Source organism: Cavia porcellus, unplaced genomic scaffold, assembly GCF_034190915.1.
Source record: "Cavia porcellus strain 051 isolate PalLab524CR breed Dunkin Hartley unplaced genomic scaffold, mCavPor4.1 scaffold_14, whole genome shotgun sequence".
In the NCBI taxonomy this organism is placed as follows: Eukaryota; Metazoa; Chordata; class Mammalia; order Rodentia; family Caviidae; genus Cavia; species Cavia porcellus.
Genome location: NW_026947497.1, coordinates 75,815,831 through 75,833,795, shown reverse-complemented (window position 1 = coordinate 75,833,795; position 17,965 = coordinate 75,815,831). Strand labels below are relative to the sequence as shown.

The following is a 17,965-nucleotide window of genomic DNA, read 5'->3' as shown; positions in this document are numbered from 1 at the left end:
CATACACATGTGTGCATCCATAAAGTAAGTATATATACATATATACATATGTGTGTGTATGAAGTATGCACATTCTTGCATGTATATGTGGTTAAACATGAGTGATTGGTCACTCCTGTTTCTTTTTTTCTGTTAGAATTCATTTAGTTTTTGTTTGAATCTTTTTTTCAGAGAATATATGTGAATGAAATAATCTTTGGAGATATAGATAGATGGATAGACATAGATATATAGATGTAGCGATAGATATAGACAAATACATGCACACACACATATAAACAAGAATCCAAAGTTTGTGTGCACATATATCCATATCTATATCTGGTATTTGTGTGTATATATATATAGATTTCCACTTTTTGGTTATTTTTATCTTCTGGGACTCAGTAATTAGTCTTATGTTAGGCTTTATAAATCTGCCTACCAAATCTCTAACGATTTCTTTTGATTTGTTTCTTTGTGTTTTGCTCTGTGGTCTGCAATATTTCTTGCATATTGTCTTCCAAAGCACAATTCAAGTCAGATCCACGGCAATTTTTATTTTTAAATTATGTGCTTTGCCTTATTTTTGTTTTGTTTAAAAAAAAAAGAGCATGTTTTTAGTTTTGAGTTCTTTTTGTTGTTGAAACCACCCTTCATCTCCCCTGGGTGCACTTTCAAGGGTAGTACTAGGTGTTCAGATGGCCCTTCCCCTGGGGCCACTGGTCTCTTAGGTCCTTGTTTGCCTGGGCCCTGTGGCTCCTTGGAGGCCACAAGCAGCCAAGAGGAGCTTTCTGTTCCTGGACCTCCCAGCCCTGAAGCAGAGCATTGTCGGCTCGGCTTAGCAGTTTGGGGGCTGGGTGGTGGGAGCACAGACATATGGCCAGAGTCACACTGGCCAGGTGGCCTAGAGGCAGAAAGCCCAGCACCCCAGCCTAGTGCATTCCCTCCAGGACCCTGATGCCCCCTCTAACCATGCTCCAAAGGGGGTTGTGAAGCGGAGCTGGCGTGAGATGTGGGAGGGAAATGGGCACACACAGCTGCTGCCACCCCACAATCCTGTTTCTTCAGGTCTTGTTTGGTTTTTCTGATCTCTTTGACCTCACCTCCCTAAAAGGACTAGAATGTCACACTCCACTGGTTTTCTGACTCCTGCTGCCAGCTGCTTCCCAGGCAGTGTCTTCCCAAGTTGCGATCACCATAGCGGTAACTTACGCTCCCTTATAAGGCCCTTTTCCTCCTCGTTCCTCTTTCCCAGACTTAACATGGCTCTTGGTATGTGTTCCTCTGCTGGTGAATATTAGAATCAGTCTGCTGTCTTTTAGACTATTGCTTGTTGACTTTTTTGCATAGAATTGGACTATATTTATAGACAAATATGGAGAAGATAGATGTCACTCCGTAATTATATCTTCCAATCAGGAATAAGACAACCACTTACTCAAGACCTTTTTTACATCCTTCAGTAAGGTTTTCACAGTATTTTAATACAACTGCACATATTTCTTTTCTCTTGTTCTTCTTTTCTTTCTCTCTTTTCCTCTTTCTTCCTCTTTCTTCCTTTCCTTTCTTTCTGCTGGAGCTGGGGCTCAGGTCCTTAAGCGTGCTTTGCAAGTGTTCTATCACTGAACTACATCTCAGTCCTAACAGTTTTTCTGCAGTGTATTACTAGTTTTTTCCCTCTACGGTTTCAGTTACTTTTGTGTGATGGTGGACTTTATGTGTCAACTCGAGTGGCTTAAGGGATGCCCAGATAGCTGGTAACACTTCTCTGAATGTACCTGTGAGACCAGCATTGGAGTCAGTATGCTGACTTGGATATGGCCCGCTCCCTAAAGTTTCGTATGTTGGAATCTTGGTCCTCAATGTGACTGTGAGGAGGTCACAGACCTATAAGAGCTGCAGTCTACAGGGAGGGTATTAGCTCCCTGGAGGTACTGCCCTCAGAAGGAACTGATGCAGTTCTCAAGGGGCCCTGCTTAGTTCTCATGAAGAGGTTGTTACAAAAGTGTGAGACTGGGCCCTCTGTGGCCTCTCTGCTCCTTGTCTCTCCCCCTTGCACATTATGCTATGGAGCTAGGGAGCCCTTCCTAGCAGCTGAATCAAGGAGATTATTTGTTCTTAAACTTTCAGCCTCCAAAAACTATGATCTAAACAAACCCTTTTCCTTTTGTAAATCAGCCAGCCTTAGTTATGTCATAATAACGATGGAACTGACAATGGAAAACTGACAACTGAGTAAAGAAGATCCACTGTCACTAAGCGTGTGGACCTCTACCTCATCTATTTAAGGCCCGAAGGGAACAAAACAATAGAGAAAGGCAAGTTCTTTCTCCTCTTGAGCAGAAGCGTTCAGTTTCTGCCTCAGACATTGGAGCTTCTGGTCCTGGGGCCCTTGGACTCTAGGATTTAACACCATTGTCCGCCATTGCCCAGTTCTTAGCCTTTGAACTGAACTACACCACCATCTTTTCTGGTTCTCTACCTTTCAGGTGGCAAATCACAGGCCTCTCAGCTTCCACAGCTGTGTGAGCCAATTCTTAGAATGAGGCCTTTTTTTTTTTTTGTCTTTTTTCCTTTTTATCGGTACCAGGGATCGAACCCACGACTGCCTGCTTGCAAGGCAGGCGCTTATGCCGCTGAGCTAAATCCCCAGCCCCAAGGCCTGTTTTATACATCTATCTTATTAATTCTGTTTCTCTGGTTTCCGGGAGAACATGGCGGACAGATAACAGCAACTACCGGAGGCTCTCTGAAAGACTCGGCTCAGAAGCCAGGAATGGTGCGGACTAAGGAGACATAAGCAGGTGGAGATATGCTCTGCTGACTCAGGAACGAACTGGGCTGAGAGAAACCAACTTGGAATGCAGTCCTGGCGCTAAAACAGGAACAGAAAAGCCTTGGTGTGGAGGCTGGACCCCGCGCCATTGTAAGCCGCGATTTGGGTTACCCGCCGCACGGCGGCTGGCTGCCTCTACAGTGGCTCGGCAAAGAGAGAGACGCGCAAAAGCTCTGAGAACGGCAATCTGCGAATGGCAGGGAGGCGTGCACTGACTTGTGGTGAGGTGAGTGAGAGAAGCTGACACTCTACCACAGTTTGACTCCAGTGGAGGACTTTCTGGGCCCGAGCAGTCCTGCGGGAGCAGGGCGCGGTGGCGACTCCAGTCACACATCCCCCTCTCGGGTGGGATTGGTGAAAAGTGCCTGGCCTGCGTGACGCTGCTGGCGGACCTGGTGACTGTCCCAACCCAGATCCCAGAGCCTGACGGTGGCCGGGAGGGGAGACGCGTAGGCTGCCTGGTCCATAACTCCCTGGTGCGCAGCGGTGAGCGGGAACACCTAACTGGTGCAATTCGATCAGGCTGTGGCTGACTGGGAGAGAAGCTGGGCCTCTTATATAAGCTTGCATATATAAGGAACAGAGAAGAAGAGGCAGCATGGGAAGAGGCAGCAACAAGAAAGGCTCCTCAGCCCCCAATTCTGAGAATCAGGCAATAGCAGACACCACACCAATACACATAAGGCACCATATAGAGAGCCTCATAGACCAATTCAGGAATGAAGTTATCAACGACCTGAAGCTAGAAGTATGCAGAATAGTGAGAGAAATGCTAAGTACCACCCAAGAAAAAACAGGTGGTGGAATGGAAGAACAAAAAAAAAAAGGGGAGAATTGTTTGATGGAGAAAACAGAGAAAGCATAGAATACGTGAAGCAGGTTCAAAGGGACTACCAAGATACTAAGAAGTCTATCGAAGACTGGCATAACAGCTTGAAAGAAACTAAGGACAGACTATCTGAACTGGAGGGCAGACTTGTAATATGGGAGAATGAAATAAAAAACTTCTTAAAAATAACAAAGAAACAAACAGCAATAATACAAAGACAAGAAGATGATAAGAGGATCCATAACTTAAGGATTAAGAACATAAAAGAAGAAGTAGGGACACAAACAAGTGAACTACAAAAGCTACTCACAGAAATAATCCAGGAGAATTTTCCTAATTTAGCAAAAGGTAAAGATACTCAGATGTATGAGGCATACAGGACCCCAGCTACCTACAACCCAAACAGAGCAACACCCAGGCATATAATAATAAAAATTCCAGAAATTCAATACAAGAACAGAATATTAAAAGCTGTCAGAGACAAGAAACAGACCACTTACAAGGGAACACCCATCAGAATTACAGCAGATTTCTCTGCACAAACCATCAAATCACGAAGAGCATGGGGGGAAATAATTCAAGCTTTGAAAGATAATAACCTCCAGGCAAGATTGAGATATCCTGCACAACTGTCCCTGGAAATTGATGGAAAAACAAGGTGCTTCCAGGATAAAGAGGAACTGGGGGAATTTGCAACCACCAATTCAACTCTACAGAGAGTATTGCAGGATATTCTAAAAAAAGAAAAATACAAAGAATCCAGAAATAATGGCAGAGAGGCCACAATGAATGGAGCAGAGAACAAAATAAAGAAGACAAACTGACAGCTACTGACAGAAAAAGAGCTCAACAGAAATGAGACAGAGAAGATTGGATGATAGGAACAGCTATTTTGGAGAAAATGACATCTTAATAGGTAATACTGATTTAGTATCATCTTGTTTTGAAGTCTCATCTAGCTTTTGTCCTTCTGTCTCCAATGGTCTAAATAGGCTGTATCTTATTGGATTTTATTATGTATGATAGTATAAGCAAAAACCTTTTAAAGACAAGGAGATTATTCAGAAACCATTGTTCATTTTCTGTTAATCGATTCTAAATACTCTGTAATGCTGTCATTCTCTTGAATGGTTTTACATTGTTTTGATATACTTAGTGCTACAGTATACGAAGTTGTACTCAAGGATTTCAAAGAAAGAGACAATATGGTAACTACTTTTAGGTTAGGATTATCTTGTGGTGAAACACTATTCTGCTTAAATGGTTATGTTTTGATCTGCGCTGTTTCGTTGTTATGCCCTCTTTTATCTCAATCTCCACTCCATTATTTACTTTTTTATCTTTATCCTTTTAATCAAAGGAAAAAAAATAGCAGGATATATTATAGTAACCCACTTTGACTTTTCATTACCTTGATTTAAAGCCCTGTATTACTCTCACCATCTGGTTTTTAACTGATGTTCCCCTATTCTGTTTTGCTGGATAGTATCAGGTTCGAAAGTTTAGGCATCAGCTGTGAAGATAATGAGATTCATTATGATGCCCATTCTTGTTGACTTTTATCTACTTTTGAAGACCTACAATGTCTCCAATGTTTTGGTTTTGTTGGTTTTATTCTTTACTGTTTTGTTCAATTGTATCATAACTAATGATATAGGCAATTCTATTAGAGATAGCGGGAGGCATTATGATAACCATTGTTGATCACCTTGTATTATGTTTTTACATTATCTATTATGTCCACCCTTTTGACTTGACCGATTCTGTTCTGTTATGTCACATTTGGTTTTACTCTCTCCCAAAAAAGTAATAAGAACCGTGGGAGCAATGAAACCCAAAATGTGTAACAGTCATGGTACAAAAGAGAGGAAAAGAAAGTGCTCCAAACTATATAACTGCATGTATATTTAAGTGTATAAGATAGAAAATGATATCACAGAGTTTTATTGGATCAATGAACAGAACTGTTTGCAGTATCATTGATGGAATGTCCACTTTACAAGCTTTAATTTTGTGACTTGAACAATTATTTCTAAGATGACAATATGTAATCCATTAACTAGTGATTTCCTACTGTTCATTTTATTTCTGTAAATCTGTATAACTTGTACCCTTTCCCTGCTTTTTTTTTCTTTTCTCCTTAAATAAAATTTTAAAAAAAAATTCTGTTTCTCTGGAGAACCCTAATAAATTCATGGAACATGTTTGCCTTTTTATTATAGAAAACTTCAAGTGCATACAAAAGTGTAGACTGAGGGATACAATGAATGCACAGGTTTGCAAAAATTCTGTACAAGTATAATTTGTGGTAAATTAGATAAAATTTTTTCTCTCTTAACCATTTTAATGGCCCAGGTCGATATTGTTAAGTGCCTTCACATTGCTAAGAAACCCATTGCCAGAGCGCTTTTCTTTTGGGAGAACTGAAACTCAGCTCTCATTAAACAAATCCCCTTTGCTCCCTCCCTGCCCTTGATAACCTCCATTGTACTTTTTTTCTCTTGGAATCTGAGTACTCCAGGTACTTCATACAAACAGTATAATAAAAATATCCTTCCTGTGATTGGCTTGTTTCATTTAGCGTGATATACTCAAGGTTCAGCTGCAGATGAAATTTCTTTTTTGGTACTGGAAATTAAACTCATGACCTCATGCTTGCCAGGCAGGCCCTGTGCTGCTGAGCTACATCCCTAGCCCAATTTTTCCCTTCTTAAGGCTGAAGGTAATACACATGTTCCTTCATTTGTCCATTGAAGGACACTTGGGTTGCTTACATCTGGTGGCTTTTTTTACTAAGGCTGGCACTGAGCTTCAACAGATATCAATTCAGCCAGATATAGTGGTACACTCTCATAATCCCAGCACTTGGGAGGCTGAGGCAGGAGGATTATTGCAAGTTCGAGACCAGCCTAGGCTACAAAGTGAGCCCAAGGCCAGCCTGAACTGCATAGAGAGACCCTGACTCAAAAAGACAAAAGCAAACAAACAAACAAACCAATTATCAATTCAGAGGTGGTCCTATTTTATCTGTTGCCTTACCACTCCCCTATTGCATCTAATTTTGAAACAGGTATTCTACAAATTCCATTTTCTATTTGATTGAATATTTTTTTTGAAAGAGGGTTGTACTATGTAGTTCATGCTGGATTTGAACTCACTATGTAACCTAGCCTAGCCTTGAACTCATTGTGATTCTCCTGCCTCAGCTTCCCAAGTGCTGGGATTACAGGCATGAATTGACATTCTCTGATTGAATATAATTTCTAAGGAGAGTCAGGGCCTGAAGCCAACAAATACTCTTTTGCCCCAATAGTGTTAATCAGTTTTGCATAATGGGGAGCAGATGAGGCTGGAGGCTGTCACCGAAAAACACATGAGGAAGGAGTAGTGGGTCAGAGTGCTAAGACTCATCTGTCCACGAGCTTCCTCCTGCTCTCCCTTAGTCCCTTTAGTCCCCTGGTCCCTGAAGCAAAAAGACTCCAAAGACCCCAGGCCACGGAAATCAGGCCAGTTTGGGGAGGCTCAAAGAGGGCCGTATAAGTCTCTCTCTGTTGCCCTTACTGAGAACATTTTGCTTCGTTGCTAAGAGGGCTGGAGTCAACCTATGCCTTGAACTTGCTGACTCTGCCCAGAGAGCCAGGTCTATTCCTGGAGGAGATTAGTGGAAATTCCTCAGGAAGAAGTTGGCTGCCTGTGAATGCCAGGAGGTCTCACTAGATAACCTACCCAGAAGCAGAGGTTCTGATGTTTACGTCATTTTAAAGTTACTCTGAGCACCTGGGTACGATGCAGTGTGATTAAATTAGTGGAGCATCTGTTGATCCATCCTCTGGAGCAGACGGGGACCCGGGCTGGGGCTCACCTCGGAGGCGGGTGTTTCTTTGCCTTGGTTACCTTGGGAAGCACGACCCTGTGCCAAGGGAACACAGCAGCAGTAAATGAGATCTTCCGATACAGAAGAGCCCACAGTTACCTTCTTTGTGATCTAGCGGAAAAGAAACTCAGTCTCATCCTTCTTTAGGGTCCTTTAGCTTATGCTTCCAGTCTTCTCTTCCTCCACACCATCAGTGTGGTAAAAGCTCCTCAATCTCCCCCACAGCGCTCGATCGAGGGTTGGCGCACATCCAAAGGGGATTGTTCTTGCTGCAGAAAATCTTTTGGTTTCTTCCCTGCCAGGCTATGGGTCCTAGCTTCTCTCCTACAAGGCTGGCCTGGGATTTCTGTCCACACCACATGAGGAACACCAGTGAGCATAGGACAGAGAAGGGTTTGGTCTTTGACACTGTCCAACAAGCATTTAGGCATTTGGTGCCTGACTGCCTCAAGACAGTCAGTAGGCCCGTGCCCTGGGCTCTTGGTACCAGAAAGAGAGCATCCTACACTGCAGATGCAGGCAGCATCCCATTCCTCTACACCTTGCTGATGAACACTGACTTATCACTTCTAGTCCTCGGGCCTCAGTTTTCTGGTAAAAGCAGGGAATTGTACTACCTAGTCTCTGATGCGGTTTGTATCTTGATGTCCCCCAAGATCCTTATGCACTTGTAGGTGGGCTTTTAAAGGTGAGTGGCTTTTGGTGGATATGTGACTGACTTTCTGTTAGCAAACAGACCTGGCTGAAAGAGATAGGTGACTGGTAATGTGGCCTGGCAAGGCTGATTCCTCTTCATGTTTTCTCTGCCCCCTGGCCATCATACCATAGCAACTCTCCTCTGCCAGGTCCCTCTGCTATGCCATCCTGCTTTGGTGCCAGCCAACTACGGACTGAAAGGAGGGCCAGAATAAACAACACTTCCCTTAACTTATTGAAGTTGGGTATTTTGCCCTAACAATGAGGAAAGTGACTAAGGCAGTCCCTGAAGCTCTTTTAGTCAAAAAGTTGCAAAACTTGTAAGTCACCAAGCATCAGTGTTAGCTCCAGGTGTTCTCTTAGGGACCAGTAGAGGCCACCTGGGCCAATGATGGAGAAACTAGAACGGGTGGGGTACGGGAGCGCCCCAAGATGGAATCTGGAAGGCACCACGATATGTATGAAAAAGAGGCCAGAGGCCCTGGAATGGCATCAGCACTGATTCAGCCTGCAGGAAGCTGGGCTGACTCTGAAGGACTTGTCCGTGCCATTGCATGCATGGGTGCTTGGGACACCTTTGCCTCGGGCAACTGCAAGGGACCTACATCCCAGTATGGATTTGGAGCCCCAATAGCAAAGAATCTTTCATCTTCATGCAAAAACGCAGCAGAAGATCAACAGGGACCCTAAGATTTAGAGCCTCAGGAGGCTGCCAGAGGCTACTGCAAAGAACGCTGGATAAGGAGGCTTGACCTCACACCTGCACAGAGCAGTGGTCCAATGAGTGTAAAGGCTGGGCCCAGGGAAAGCTCTCAGTAATGCTAGTTGTCATGTGCATTAGACTTGTGTTCAGACACAAGCAGCAAGAGGTCAATGGTTATCGTTCCCTCTGATAAGAAGCCCACCGAGGGACAGCCCAGGGCTGCTGTGGCAGATGGCTTTGCCAGCACCTTTAGGGCCAGAAGAATGGCAAGAGAGAAGGGTAAAAAAGCAAGCATTTTCTTCTTATGAGAATTGGTTTCTGGGGCCAGGGATTTAGCTCAGCGGCATAAGTGCCTGCCTGGTTAAGTGCAAGGTCGCGAGTTTAATCCTGGTACCAGAAAAAAAAAAAAAGAAAAAAAGAAAGAAAGAAAGAAAAGAAAATTGGCCTCCCCAGAGATTTCTGACAACGGTGTGTTGGCCAGAACAGAGTTATGAGGCCAGTGAAGCTGGAAAATGACCTCCTTTATGTCTCTGGACTGCAGAGATGGAGACAAAGGAGGGGGAAGTGTGTGTGGAGAAGCCAGCCAAGGTAGCTGACACGGAACCGTTCAGAAGCTGCAAACCAAGACGTGGACAGTCACGGGAATCTGTGGCCCATAGTTCACTCTGTCACCTTTGGTGACTGTGTACCTGAGGGAGAAGGAGTGGAGACTTGACTATTTATCTTGGAAAACTTCTGTTGCTCTTCCTAATAGGATAACTGGGGAACCGGCCCTTGCCTCCCCATTTCTTGTCTGCCTCACGTCCACGTGCTTGGGTTCCCAGCTTTCCTGACTGTTCGTTGGCACAGACAACACCTCGGCACGACAGACCACAGACATAGCCTGACTCAACCCAGCCACCTAGCTTGCCATCTAGCGCGAAGACAGCATTAAAAAGCATTTTTTAGTTTCTAAGTGAGAGGGACTCGCTATGAAAATGAATTGAGTCTGGCTTGTTTGATCAAATCAGAGTCAAGCTGGCTGTTAAAGTCCCTTCCTTGTGACGCCTTGCTAGTGTCTAGTCTGCACCGGGGGTAGACTCTTCTGACGGCACCCTTCGGATGTTGAATGAACCCCCTCTTTGAGGAACTGTTTGATTTTCCTTCTTGGACTCCTCAGCAATTTCAGGACAGAGGGCAGAGCTGATTTATTTCTGTGCCCTCAGTGTCGAGCTCAGCGCTGGCACCCAGTAGGAACTCCAGAAATATTTGTGGCAGGGAATGGAATCTGGTCGACGTCTTCCATGGAGACTGTCACATTGGCAGCGGGGCCCAAATCCACCTTGGGTGCGCGCTGTCTGGCTCGAGGTGGTATAACCGGAGGAGTGGATTGGTTCAAACTTCAGAAGCTTTTTGCATGTGTGCTACCGCCCTGTCCTGGCACGAAATGTACACATCTTGTCCCCATGAGGTCACTGCAGGGAAAGATGAACTCCAAGGCTAAGCAGGCTTAAATATCCCTGAGCGCTGCAGCGTGTTGCCCTGCCTGGCCCTCTTTCCAGCCACCCTCTCCCCTTTCTTCTGCGGAAGCAGCGACAGAATGAGACATTTCTCTTTCTTCAGAGGGAGGTAATGAGGGCCGTTTCTTCCCTTAAACTTTGTTTCTGAAACGTTGTTTCTGAAGTGTTTTCCACCTGAAAGCGGCATGGCACAGGTACCTCTCCTGCTCCCTGAAGTCTTCAGGAGACCCCTCCCCTTTTTACCTTTCAGTTCCAATTCAGGGGGAAAAAGCAGGCGCAGTCATGAGGATAATGCCAGTTTTCCTAAAGTCAAAGAAAACCAAACTTTTTCTGATATCATATTTTTCTTTCAAAAACCTTTTTCTCAAGATCCTAGTATCTTTCTTTCAGGAGCTGGTAAGATGAAGGCACCACAAACGGCATATTTCTGCCTTTCACCGCCTGAGGCAGGGAAGGAGGTCAGCTCAACCCGGGGCTTGACTGTGCCCAGCCTCCTCTCTGTCCCGATCCACCACAGCAACCGTGCTCGCAGAGTGGCACCATCTCCACAGAGTAAGCTGTTTCTGCAGAGGGGCGAGCGCACCGGCTGGAGTCTGACGGTCCCGAATCTCAGTCTCAGCTCTTTTACTCACTGTCTGTGTAACTTTGGACAAGTTATCTGCCCTCTGAGCCTTGGTTTCTTCACCTGTGGAGTGGGGAGACAATTACTTACCTAAGGTTTTCCTTAGAATTGACTAGGATAATATCTGAAAAGTGGCTAGTAGGCTGGGCAAGGTGGCACATACCTCTAATCCCAACACTGGAGAGGCTGAGGCAGAAGGATCGCCTCGAGTTTGAGGCCACACAGAGCAACATAGTGAGTTCAAAGCCAGAACAAAATACATAGTGAGACCCTATCTCAAAAAAATAAAGAGAAGGAAAAAGAAGGAAAGGAAGAGCTGCTGGCTGTACCGTCTTCTCCAGAGAAATGGCCATTATGTTTCTGATGCATGCGTTGGTTGGCAGAGGGGTATAACTTGGCTACAAGTATGTGCCGTTAGAAGAGCTGGCCTCAGCTGGCCTTTCAAATGCCTTCAGGCCCTGGGCCCTGCCTTGTTTTACCAGTTATATTCTTATGAATCTTATCCATCCCTCAGCCCTACCTCTGTTTCCCCCCAGTCATTTAGAAAAAGAAAAGACCTGCTGGCATTTTCCTGCAGACAGCGGCTCCTGAAGGTGTTCTCCTGCCGCTTGGAAGGACCAAAGAATACAAGAGCTGGGGCTTCTGGCTGTCTCCGGGAGGAGGCCAGGCCTTTGCAAATTTCCGCTGTTCCTGGGGGAGAAGGGGCGGGGTGAGGCCTGCTGCCTGGGGAGCGAGTATGCCTGGAACTGGGGCCACTGCTGGGCACTTTCTTTTTTAATTTTTCTTTTGTGGTACAGGGAATCAAACACAGGACCTGACGCTTGCCAGGCAGGCACTTATGCCACTGAGCTGAATCCGAGGCTTGTTAGGTGCTTTCTTAAGGCTGCCAGAAGGACGTTTCCTAGCAAAACTACAGAGTCACCACATGAAGACCAACCATGGCAGTCCTCCCTTCTCGGTCCTGGGAGCCCTGGGGTGCTCGGTCCTGCTGAGAATTATGCTTCGGCATCTTTATTCAAGGATGAGAGAGAGAGACAGAGACAGAGATACAGAGACACACACAGAGAGACAGGAAGACAGAGACAGATAGCGACAGAGAAAAACCGGGAAGCAGAGAGAGGGAGATTTTGGAAACAGTGAGATGGAAACAGACACACACAGGAAAGAGGGCGAGACTCAAACACAGGGCGAGACAGAGGCCTGCAGGACACATTGAAAGAGACTGAGTTCTGCAGAGGCAAGGGAAACAGTCTGGGCGAGACAAGGCCATGGAGGGAATCCAGACTCTGGGGTACACAGGACACACAGTGACTTAGCTGGAGATGGACTTGGTTTGTCCCCAGATCTTCAGCAGATGTAGTTTCTTAGCCCCCAGCAGCCAGCGGAGGGTCACATTCGGACAACACACGGCAAAAAGTGGGCTGGATGGCTTATGGGGACAGCTGGCCTGTGGCTGCAGTGGGCAGTGGCCAATCCTTTAATCCGGAGCCAGGTCTATAGGCCAGCCGGGAACTCAGGGCCGTCTGCCCCACAGCGCCCCTGGGGACCACAGCACAGCTCTCTTTGCGGCCAGGGATGCCAGGTGGAGGGAGAGGAGCCTGCAGGAGACCCAGGGCCTACAATTGGCAGCAGTTGGTCTGTGCTGGCCAGGCCTATACTGTCACCCCAGGAAAGTGGAGGATCAGCCAGACCATGGCCCAGGCAGCACCCTCCCTGTGGCCTTACCCACAATGCACGCATGCTTTTCACTGGGTAGGAGGGCTGGCCCTCCGGACAGCAGAGGGGACTGAATTCCTCGGGTGAACAGTCTCCATGTTTCCCAACTCACAGGGCTGAGTTAGCTTAGGAAAGCAGAGTTAGCTTAGGAAATCCTCACTGGTGTCAGCACTGTACCTCATTCCCTTCTGGCCAGGTGCACAACACAGGAATCAACCTCAAATATTTCAGGTGCTCACCGGGGTCCTCTTTCCGGTACCTCCTACCTCCCTGGCCTGGATTCTCCTCCTCTGCCCTCGCTGCCCCTTCCCTCCTAGACTCCAGTCCCCCAGACTTTTCAGGAGCTTGTTTTTGTAGGGGGGGGACCCTACTTTGGGTGGTCAGACCACATACCTAGAGGGGCATTGCCCTGGGTCTCCAGAGGATGCCCCTGGGGACAGTTCTAACTGTCCTTTGTTGCTGGAACCCTAAAGTAGGCATCGTAATACAAACAAACCATCAGGCAAATCCATAGATTAGGTAAAGTGAGGAGATGTTTGCATCTCTTTTTCTGTCCCCATTTTCCTTAGGAGTCAACAGGGGTTTGAAGCACTCAATGTATCAGTCACCAGAGTGTGAGCCCTGGGGGCTGGGGTGTCCTGTGACAGCTGAGTCAAATGCACCGCGGGGAGCAGTTAGAGAGCTGGCACTGCTTGCTGCTTTGTCAGAGGCTGGCACCCCGCCCTTGTCAATTCTAGCGGCCTCACTCTCTGCTCCCATTGTTCTGGAGTTGGCAAAGCACTTTCCCGCACATTCGCCCCTTGCACTGTCTCTGCAGCTCCAAGGATGCAGGCAGGTGCTCCGTGGATAAAGATTGTTGAGTGCATTAGTTACATTTCTCTCACTACTGAGACAAAATACCCGATGTTAAAGGAAAGGTTCATTTGGCTCACAGTTTGTAGAGGTTTCCATCCATAATTGGCTGGCTCTAAGGCTGGGTGAGACAGCAGACAGGCATCGCAGAGGAGGAAGAGTTCAGAGCGGGCAGAAAGTAGCAAAGCAAGCTAGAGACAAGCCTCTTTCAGTCCCTTGTATTTTATCTACCCAGGGTAGGAGAACCTTGACCTTACCCAAAACTACACCAAACCTATCAGTGGACTGATTTAATAACCACACTCCGTTAACCCCGCCATCACACACTCTAGATCCAGCCACCTTTGAAAAAGCCCCCACCTATGACTGCATGCAACTCTGGGGGGACAGCCACACACAAGCCATGACACAGTGACTGGAGGAATGAGTGGTTTCTTCAGGGTCACAGGATAAAGAGTGCCAGAGCCAAGACCTCGACCTAGATCTTGGGTTCAGAACCAGGCTGTTTTCTACTCTGGCAGCTTTTAAGAGTGAGACCCTACCCTGCCCTGACCAGAACCCTATATCCTGTCTTTTTTCGATATGGGGATTGAACTCACACCTTCACGTTTGCCAAGTAGGTGCTTATGCCAGTGAGCTAAATCCCCAGTCCATCCTTGTCTTCTTTGCTCCTCTGAAAAGCAAATCCCAACACAGCAGGGCAGATCTCCCCTGTGGGCCTACGGCCACAAATGAGACCTGCAGCCCAAGATTTTCCCTGGTGCTGTCCTCAGAGTCTTTCCCGGGAAGCATTTGGCCACCAGCCCTGTACACATGACCACAAGTGCTGTGGCCTGAATGTCTGCCTCTTGTGTGTGAAAACTAATCTCCAAAATCTCCTGGTGCCTTGATCTTGGGCTTCCTGATCCATAGACAGGGAAAAATAAATCCTGTTGTTGATAAGCTGCTCAGTTGGGAGTGTTTTGTTGTAGCACCCTGAGTAAAACAAGACAAGACACAAATGCTTGGCCACAGAATGAGTAGTGGTCCCGGGCTCCGGGGCAGCCCAGGGGCTGGGGCACGAGGTGGGCACTTGTCTTTGGTTACCACTGATGTGGAAAGGCACTGTTAATCTGGAATCCAGCCGTCTGCTGAAATTTCATCAATACTGAGAAATGTTTTCCATTGATTATCTAGAATTTTCTAATGAGTGTCTCTCTTTTCTAATAATTCTTTTAATTTCTATGTTATTGCGCTAATCATATTTGCTAATATTGAAGAATGATAGTAACTGCAGAGTGAACTCTGCTCCTGATTTTAATGAGAATATGTCTAATGGTTTATGGTATAGTATTATGTGTGCTGCTGTCCTGGGTTGCATTTGATTGTGTTAAAATATCTTTCTATTCATAGTTTAAAGATTTTTAACAAATGTGGGACGTGTGTTTTCTGATAAAGAATCAGCAGCTGCAAAATGCCTTGTGTCGGGAGGAGATTGAATCAAGGACTCTTGCTGGGGCGGTGTGAGTGCAGTGCTGTGTGCAGACTCACGGGTCTGGCGGCCTTTGCCTGGGGAAGGGGACACTGCTCTGCTGTCACCTCCGAGACCTTGGGAAGTCACCCTTACCGAGCCTTAGTTACTCCCTCAGCTGTGACAGGGAGTAACAATAACCTCTCCTGGTGATTTTGGGAGGATGAGGTGGGGTGGCATATATGAGCCATGTCCGAGGTGCACCCCAGGGATCTCTGCCCCTGAGTTTTGCACCCTTAAGTTATTTTCTCCTACGTGGAACTAGGATGGTTCTAGGATGGAACTACGTGGTACTAAGATGGACCTTCGTGACCCACAGAAGCCAGGAAATGGGATGACGTGTCACTTGCGAGACTGGGTTTTTAGTTTGATCATTCTCCTTCTTGGATCACTGATTTGCTCTGAGGTGTGAGCAGACCGAGGGGAGGCCTATGTGAAAGAAATGGAGGTGACTGCTGTGTACGAACCCTTTCAGGACAGAGTTCCCTTGTCTTGCCATTGCTGCCCCAGTTGACGTATTTTGAAATGTGTTTTCTTTTTTTTTCTCTTTGAAATAAAATGGATTTTTAAAAAAACAGAAAAAAAAAAAAAAAAAAAGAATCCTCTATCCCTGTTAAGCCCCTCAGAAGACAGCCACCCTGGTGACATCTTGGCTGCAGCCTCAGTGACCCTGTCACCCAGCAAAGTCCATCCTCCACTCCAGACCCCAGAAATGGTGACACCATGCTTGTGTTAAGCTGCTAAGTTTAGCTGTTTTTGTTGTATAAAGACAGATCAGTCATACAAGCACCTCACATAAGATAAGGGCTTGATCAAGGTTATTTATTTTATGTCTGAATATTAATGAGTAATTGATGTTAAGAATATTAATTTAGAATGAATTGTTAAAAAATAACCCAGTTAGCCCTAACATCAAAACCCAAGGTAAAATTTGTCCAAACCTTCCAGTCTTCAAAAGATCTTGTTATGTAGGCTTTAAGTTTTAATTATGTCAGGATTTCCATTCAGTCCATATGAACTCAGTTATACAAAAGAAAAGTTGCCAGAAAGTTGAGTTTTTGAAAAGTAGTTCCTATTTTCGGGAAATGATTTTGCTGAGGAAGCCACTTGACGGGTTCCCTGTGTGAACGGAGGAGGGGGACAGAGCTGCCCTTCCCTTAGGACAGCAGCCAGCCTCCTGTGGCATAGTCTGGTTTCCTCCTGCCCAGAGCCGAGAGCCAGGGGCAGCGGGGACTTTGTCCACATACCAACAGCCAGAGAGGCAGCGAGTGGCCTGGGGACAGCGGTTCCTCCCTCTGGTTGGAGCCTCCACCTGACGTTTATGTTTCTGTCACCGCCACCTTGTCAAAGCCTGTGACCTTCTCATCCACCTGACACCTCTACAATGCACAGAACCAAACTCAGATGCAGGACCTGATCGGGTCAACCTCCTTCCTCGAGTCTGTGCCTCGTCCACACAGCTGCCGGCCCTCTTCGCGCCTCTCCTCTTGTCTCCACTGAGCACATGCCCGCCCGGGCCAGGTTCTGCTCCTGTGCCCTCCGTTCCGGCTCTCACCAGCTCCTCTCTCAGGCGGCTCTGTCACTGTCGCACCAGCGGCTTTCCAGATCCCTTGCTTGGCTGGTGACTCCAGTGGAAAAGCAGGAATGGGGTTCCCTTCCAAGGGTTCAGATACCTTGGAAGGGAAAAGACTGATGGTGTGTCTCGGGGGCCTGAGGGCTCCAGGACACTCATTTTTATGATGTCATCTGAGCAGCTGCCAGGGGACATCGAGCCCCAAGAATCTTCTCCTCTCTTCCTGTTGTCCAACAGCTCTCCCCTCATTTCAAGCAGTTAAACCCAACTTCCACCATCCGTCCGTTCACCCATCACTCATTTGTTCATTCTAGTAACACTTCCTGGGCCCTCGCCCTGCCAGGCCCTGAGTCGGATTCTGCTGATCAGGACACATGCAGATATAAGTAGCAGGGGTACTCTCTCCTCAAATACAAAGGAAAGGCGGGTGGGTAGTTGGGAAGACCAAAAGACCTCAGAGAAGGAGGCTTCGATTTCTCCTGCCTTTGTCTTTTTCCTTCAAAAGGGATCCAACAAACTCAGCAGGGACACTGACTACCACAGCAAGGACCCAAGGGAACAAAGAGAAGGTCAAAAAGTTGGAGTATAGGGCAATGTACTACCTGTGCAACTGTTCATGAGCGCCCCAAAGGAGCAGAAACAAAATGGTGGGAGGGAAGTCAAGGAGACAGTGCTTGGTGTCAAACAACTAAGGCCAGTCTATAGTCAGTAAACCAGCCCGAGAAAATCCTTTTGATAAGGATTAAATAGCTTTTGATTTATGTGTGTGTTTAATATATGCCCTCCATGTCTGTCCGTGACGTCACCCTCAGTGTTGGATATCAAGCTCTCGGAAGGTGCAGACCGCGCATTCCCTGAAGAGCCTTGCTCAGTGAAAGCCCCGGCACTGGGCCACCTGGCTCTCTGAGATGCTCATGAGGAGGACCCACTTCAAACTCCTCCCCCTGTGCCCCAGGCTTCCCATCCCTGTGTCCCTTCATTTCCTCTCCTACTCACCCCTGTGATTCTATGTCAGCGTCCTGTCCGCAGCCCACTGGCTGCCATTGCCTGGGCGTCCTGTCACCATGGCTGATGACCAGCTGTTCTTGTAAATGCTCCATCCTTTCTCCCCGCCCTGAGTACCAAATCTGCCCATCTAGGGAGGATCACCTTGTGATCGCCTCTGGTTCCTCCTGCAGGTGTGCTCATATATCTTTGCTTTTCCCTGATGCTTCGATCTTTTATGGATCTTAGGACATTTTACTTTGTTTTGTTGTTCTCTGAGCTTCCCATG

General features: G+C 46.7%; 1 pseudogene; it reads left to right on the top strand.

Moving 5' to 3' along the window:
* LOC100721006 (E3 ubiquitin-protein ligase RLIM-like) overlaps nt 1–16,744 on the top strand; it is a 47,662-nt pseudogene extending 30,918 nt beyond the window's left edge.
* The last annotated feature ends 1,221 nt before the right edge of the window (nt 16,745–17,965 follow it).